This window comes from Camelus ferus, chromosome 23, assembly GCF_009834535.1.
Source record: "Camelus ferus isolate YT-003-E chromosome 23, BCGSAC_Cfer_1.0, whole genome shotgun sequence".
Lineage (NCBI taxonomy): Eukaryota > Metazoa > Chordata > Mammalia > Artiodactyla > Camelidae > Camelus > Camelus ferus.
The window spans coordinates 14,047,741-14,054,295 of NC_045718.1; the positions used below are offsets into that span (position 1 = coordinate 14,047,741).

Sequence of the window (6,555 nt, forward strand, 5' to 3'; positions counted from 1 at the left end):
AGAGGCACCTCTGTAAGGAGAGGGGAGGGAGAAGTGGCAGACAGAAGTCTCCTGTCCTGGGAGACTTTGTAATTATGGTTTTGTTTCTTTAACTCATCCATGATCCCAGCCCTTGGGCCCATCCTTCTGCACTCCCACCTCCCTCCTTCCTTGCTAACAGTCTATGGTTTGACTGCTTCAAAAAAGTGGCAGCCACGGCCAGATTTTATGAGTTCTGAAAATGTCAAGACCACTTGGGAGTTTTGTTTTTGTTTTCATTTTTCACCTAAAGAGTAGGATGGAGAAGAGCCCTGGAAAGTCCTAGCTTCAGGGAACTCCTGAGCCTTAGAGGAAGAAGCCTGGAGTGTTTCCCCAGCACACAGGTTTCTGTCTTTTTACTGCAGCGTTCGTTGATTCTTACTGACATAAAGGTCAATTTGGAATGCACGGTCTGGTGAAAAGAGCGTTGGCCTGGCAAAGGACAGCGGTCACCCTGGGGCGGAGGGAGGGAAGAGTGATTGACAGGGGGTGCCTGGGAGCTGGCAACGTCCCCTTCCTTGACCTCATTAGTGGTTATGTGAGTGTTGCTGACCCTGAGCCATACATTTGTGTTTCGTGCATTTTTATGTGTGTGTGTGTTACTATACTTCACAACAGCAACAACAACAACAAAAGCTTAAAGAGAAAGAACCCTGGCATAAAGTCAGAATCTCTCTGTTCATCCTTGGATCTTTCATGAGATCCCAGGATAGTCCATTTAATCTCTCTGGTCCTCAGTTTTTGGCGGGGGACACATGGCAGGCCGGTGTCATGGGTGGTAAGAGAATTGACCAAAGGCATCGCTTCTCAGCCTTTTGGCTAAGATCAACTGTAGTGTCTGTTCTTGTCAGTTTAATATCTACGTCCTCTGTCCGAGGGCAATGTACTTCAAGATTTGCAGATGCTGACTGGAATATATAAAATAGATAAACAAGGTTATACTGTAGAGCACAGGGAACTGTATTCAACGTCTTGTGGTAGCTTACGGTGAAAAAGAACATGAAAACGAATATATGTACGTTCAGGTATGGCTGAAGCGTTGCGTGTGCACCAGAAATTGACACAGCACTGTAAACTGACTGTACCTCAATTAAAAAGAAAAAAAGAATTTACCAAAGGCAAGGAGAAGCCTAAGAACAAAGGAAACGTGTAATAGTCCACTGCTACGGGCAAAAGAGGGCCACACAGACAAGAGGTGCCTGTGTGACCCCGCGTGTGAAGGTGCAGGGCCTTTCAGTGAGGAAGGGGCTGTGAGCCCAAAGGGACAGGGGAACAGATTTCGGATTGGCTATAAGCCAGGAAGGGGGCTTTGGTATAAGGGAGGAGAGTGGATTTACGACTCCAGTAAGATGGAGACATGGGCTGACATAAGCAAGGGAGTGGAACTGATGACTCCGATAAGGAGGAGACGTGGGCTGTGACAGGTCGGCCTGAGCTGCGGTGAGGCCAGAGATTTCCCAGGGCTGTTAGTTCTGCTCAGGCAGACACACATCAGGACTTTGTTTTCCAAAGAAGAGCAAGTGGATGCCTAAGGGCTGGAAGTTTCTGATGCAGGAAAAATGGATGTGGGGTGTGAGGAGGGCTGTGTCCCAGGCCTCAGGTGACTCCCCGCGACATGCCCCGCCAAGTGTGGGTCCTGGGCGTCACACAGGAAAGAATCCAAGAGCGAGCCACAGTTGAGTAAAGGTAGATTTATTTAGAGAGATGCATCAAAAGGCAAGAGAAAGGCCACGAGGCGTGGGAGTTGGGTGCTTAGGTTAGAGTAAAAGTAGGTACACACTCCTTAGACAGAGTGCGGGCTGTGTCTCTGAAGAGGGAGAGAGAGAGGGCGTTCGTGAGGGGCGGTGTTGCCAGTTTCTATGGGCATGATAGCTTCATATGCTAACAAGTGGAAGGACCCGTCTAAGCACCCTGGGGAAGGGGCGGGGATTCCCAGGAAGTTGGCCATTTCCCACTCTTTGACCGGTTGTGGTCAGCCTTGGGACTGTCATGGCGCCTGTGGGCATGTTATTCACCATGCTAATGTGTTACAGTGAGCATAGAATGAAACTCAGGGAAGTCAAATCTCCCACCATCTTGAGCCTCAAGGCCTACTGGGGGTTGAATTTTTCACCATCCTGGTGTTAACTGCTGTTTTATTCCTTAAATGGCTGTGCCCTGCCCCCTTCCTGTCTCGTTTCCACATCTATAAAGTGGAGTCAACAAAACTGAAAGCTCTCCGGGCGGCTGTGAGAGCTGAGTGAAAACTGATATCGTTGATAAAGCATGATTCACGTGTAATACATTATTTTACTTTTTGGAGAGCCAGGTGAAGGTGGAGACCAGTGAGAATGCAGAGGCTGCTGATGGGAACTGGGCCGGCTAGGGAGGGGTCAGCAGCCATGCTTCAGGTTTGGGAGGAAGACGGGCGTCTTAGTTTCCTAAGGCTGCCAGCACAAGTTACGGCCATCTCTGTGTCTTCAAGCAACAGAAGTGTATTCTTCCACTGTTCCAGAGGCCAGAAGTCTGCAATCAAGGTATCAGAAGGGCCACACTCCCTCTGAAGACTTCAGGGAAGGAATTTTTCTTACCTTTTCCTAACTTCTTGTGGCTCCCAGCAGTTCTTGGCATTCCTCGGCTTGCAGCTGCATCACTGCCATCTCTGCCGTCATCTTTACTCTGCTTTCTTGTAACTCAGCAGGTCCCTGGAGGGTCTTCCAGGTTCAGATTCCCTCCCCCTGTCCTCTGCTGCAGCTCCTCTCTGAAGTACCCAGATAATAGCATCTCTTGTATATTTCCTGAGTTTTTCAGATGCTTAAAACCACTACAAAAGGGAAGAAATTAACTACTTGATAATGGAGAATGTATGGCCCCAGAACTTCTGGCACTTAGGGGTTTATAGTGTTGACTGTTCTGCCACCCTGACATCAACCAATCAGAGAATTGTGCACGAGCTGATCACGTACCTTGTGACAGCCCCCCCCCCCCCCTTACGAGGCCTTTAAATGTACTTTGCTGAAACCCTTCAGGGAGTTCAGGGTTTTCTTGGGCATGAGCCACCCCGTTTTCCATGATTGGCCCTCAATAAACCTTTCTCTGCTCCAAACTCCGACATTTCCATTTGTTTGGCCTCGCGGTGCGTCGGGCTCACAAGCTTGCCTTCAGTAACGTCTGGACTCAGGCCCCACTTCCACCACTTTATGGACTTGGGGCACTGGCTTCTTCAGCCTAAAGGAGAGAGTAAGTAGGAGCTTAGAATTTGTTAAATGCTTGTAACGTGGTATCAGGGCATTGTGAGGGTGACAGTGTCATCCTGCAGGTAGAAAGACTGAGGCTGGGAAAGGGCATGGAAGGTGCCCAATCCCCCTGCTAGTAAGAAGGGTTTTCCGGGCCATGAGTAGGGAGAGAGTGCGTGTTGACTCCTTCTGGGGTTCAAATTCAACAAGTCAAAGCCTTATGATTTTATAACATACCAGTGGGTTTATTCCTAGCCTCTGAGTGAATCAGAGGATGGGAGGTTAAAAAAATAACCCAAAATCAGAACCCAGGACTCACACTGCCTTGCAGAAGTGATTAAGAGCACAGACCCCTGAGAGAGGACGCACAACTGTGTGGTTCCCTCTGTGCAGCGGCCAGCTCAGCTTGGAGCCCTGCTTTGGTCATGTGATGTGGGCCACAGAGTGCAGGACAGACGCAAATCTCTGCTCTGTCTGCAACCATAAAGGTCCACAGCTCCCCACAAAGTGCCCTGCCCCTCGATTGGGCTGTAACATAGGTTCCCATCTTGGTTCTAATGTTGCAGTTGGATTGTCTGAGGATGGTTGGCCTGTCCATGTGTCCCCCTCAGACTGGGAGACCCCCAGAGGCCATCTGGTGAGCGTTCGGCACGGCACACCATTCAGGCACCTTTTAAATGCAAGCACCATGCTAAGGATATAGACAAGGGATTGGTTTTCTCACTCCAAGAAATTGGGCCTATTTTCTGGCAGGCAGCCCCTCTTCCTCACCCTCTGGCCAGCCCGTTCCCAGGGGCCCAGCTCCCCAGCAGGAGCTTCTTTTACTCTGACCCTCTCCTGGGGCCACAGAGGCAGCAGCCAACAGTTCTGGTCACAGCTCCAGGTGCAGGGGAAAGGAAAAAAGCAATGGTGTTTGTTCACCTAACAACTTTGAATAGCACCTTTCAGAAGGGCCTTTGGCTGGCTAGTGGTCTAGCAGCCAGCAGAAACCAATGGCAGATATAGCAATAGCCTGGAGAAGTTGTGCATTCCAGCTCCTCCCTTTCAACATGCCAGTCACCTAGAGAAGACTGAAGATGTTGCAGGGTTTTCTCCTTACCTCTTGGGAGGCACTGGGCTGCCCAAAGGAGCTGCAGCTGGAATGAGAACTCTGGAAGGTCCCTTGGCTCAATGGCTCTCAAACTGGAGTCTATCTCAAAATCACCGAGGGCAGTGGTTCTCAGACTTTTGTGGGCATCAGAATCACCTGGAGGGTTGTCAAAACACAGTTACTGGGCCCCATCTCCAAAGTCTGGGATAGAGAGGAAGAATTTGCAATTATAAGAAGTTCCCAGGTGTTCATGAGGCCACTGGTCTGTGGACTACCCTTTAAGAATACTGGTGTAGATGGACAAGGCAAGAAGCAATGTAAATGTCTATCAACAGATGGCAGGATAAAGAAGTTGTAGTATATTTATAAAATGGAATACTACTTAGCCATAAAAAAGAACAGAATAATGACATTTGCAGCAACATGGATGGACCTGGAGAATGTCCTACTAAGTGAAGTAAGCCAGAAAAAGAAGGAAAAATGCCATATGATGTCACTTATATACGGAATCTAAGAAAAGGACAAAAGTGATCTTACTTATAAAACAGAGACAGACTCACAGACATAGAAAACAAACTTACGGTTACTGGGGGAAAAGGGAGTGGGGAGGGATAAATTGGGAGTTCTGGATTTGTATATACTAACTACTATACAACAAGTTCCTACTATACGGCACAGGGAACTATATTCAATACTTTGTAATAGCTTATAATGAAAAAGAGTATGAAAAGGAATATATATATTTGTATGTATAAATGAATTACTATACTGCACACCAGAAATTAACACAACATTGTAAATTGACTATGCTTCAATAAAAAGATAGTAAAATAGATAAACAAGGGCCTATTGTATAGCACAAAGAACTATATTCAGTATCTTGTAATAACCTAAATTGAAAAGAAACTGAAAAAGAATACATACACACACACACACACATACACACACACGTATGTGTGTGCGTGTGTGTATAACTGAACCAGTTTACTGCACACCTGAAACTAATACAACATTGTAATTCAACTATACTTTGATTTTTTTAAATGTAGAGAAAAAAGAAAGAAAGAAAGAAAGAAAGAATACTGGTGTAGGACCAGACTCTCAGGTCCCAATTCAGGGAATTCTTAGTAAGAATGGAGTGGGCCCCAGGCATCTTCATTTTTAACAGATTGGCAGGTGATTTTGAAGCACAAGGTTTAGGAAACCAGTGCCTCAGACGGACACTGTAAGTCAGGGCCTGGGGCTCCCAAAGACACACTCAGAGGATGCCGGGGAAGTGGGCTTCGAGCCCAGTTGGGGCAAGGACGGAGTCCTACACGTAGACATCTCTGCATGCAGTTGGCATAAGTGCACTCTGGATTAAGAACCAGGTAAGACCCTTGTATCTTCTTTCTCTCCCCAGTTCTCCTCTTCCTAAAATAGGTAGCATAATGTCAGTATCCCTCTGAGATTAGGGGGGAACGGGAGCCCCCAGGCCAGGTCTGATACATTGGTAGTGGCTGTTGAGGGCTCGGAATCAGCGGGATCCAGGTCTGCCCTCAGCAGAAAAGGCAGGACAGCCGTGTGGCTGAGTAACAGTGGCTGCTGTGGGTGCCTGGTGGGGGCTTGCTGTCCCGGGCAAAGAGCAGGAGGGCCGGGCAGCCGGCAGCCCCAGAGGGAGAGGTGTGTCAGACTGAGCCTTTATGAGAAGACTGGCAGAGAGGCCGAGGTCTTCAGGACATGAGGAACTGGGCCTCAAGAGTCAGGAAGAAAGCTGGTTGTCAGAACAGGGGCCTGAAGTCAGAGGTGAATGAGAAGCTTGATGCACAGACCCAGAGCACTGGGCCCGGCACCTTCGATCCCTCTCACCCAGGTGCGGGACTGCAACACGGGACTGGGGTGGGGACCAGGTGAGGTCACCTGCCAGGGCAGCCTGGACCGACTCGCTCTGGAAAGAGGACAAATCTGGGACTCCTGGGCCTGTTGGCAGCGCTGACCTCTCGGCCCTCACCTCATCCAGCCAGGCTCTGCTGAGGGACTGGCCAGGCCTGGACAAGTCATTTGGGAATTGTCCAAGAGCAGAAGAAAAAGAAAATAATGTGGATCTGGGAGATACATTAACTTTCCACCCTGTGTTCGCACACCTGCTTTTCCACTGGGGAAATTCGTGGGATGCCTCTGCCTCCTTCCTGACCCCTGTGGCCCTGGCTGGGGCTCCTGACCACGTTGCTCCCTCTCATCCCTCAGAAGATG

At 48.8% G+C, this 6,555-nt stretch overlaps 1 pseudogene; it reads left to right on the forward strand.

Annotated features, from left to right (window-relative positions):
• Positions 1-817: 817 nt before the first annotated feature.
• Positions 818-937, forward strand: LOC116659429 (annotated as a pseudogene).
• Positions 938-6,555: the final 5,618 nt, after the last annotated feature.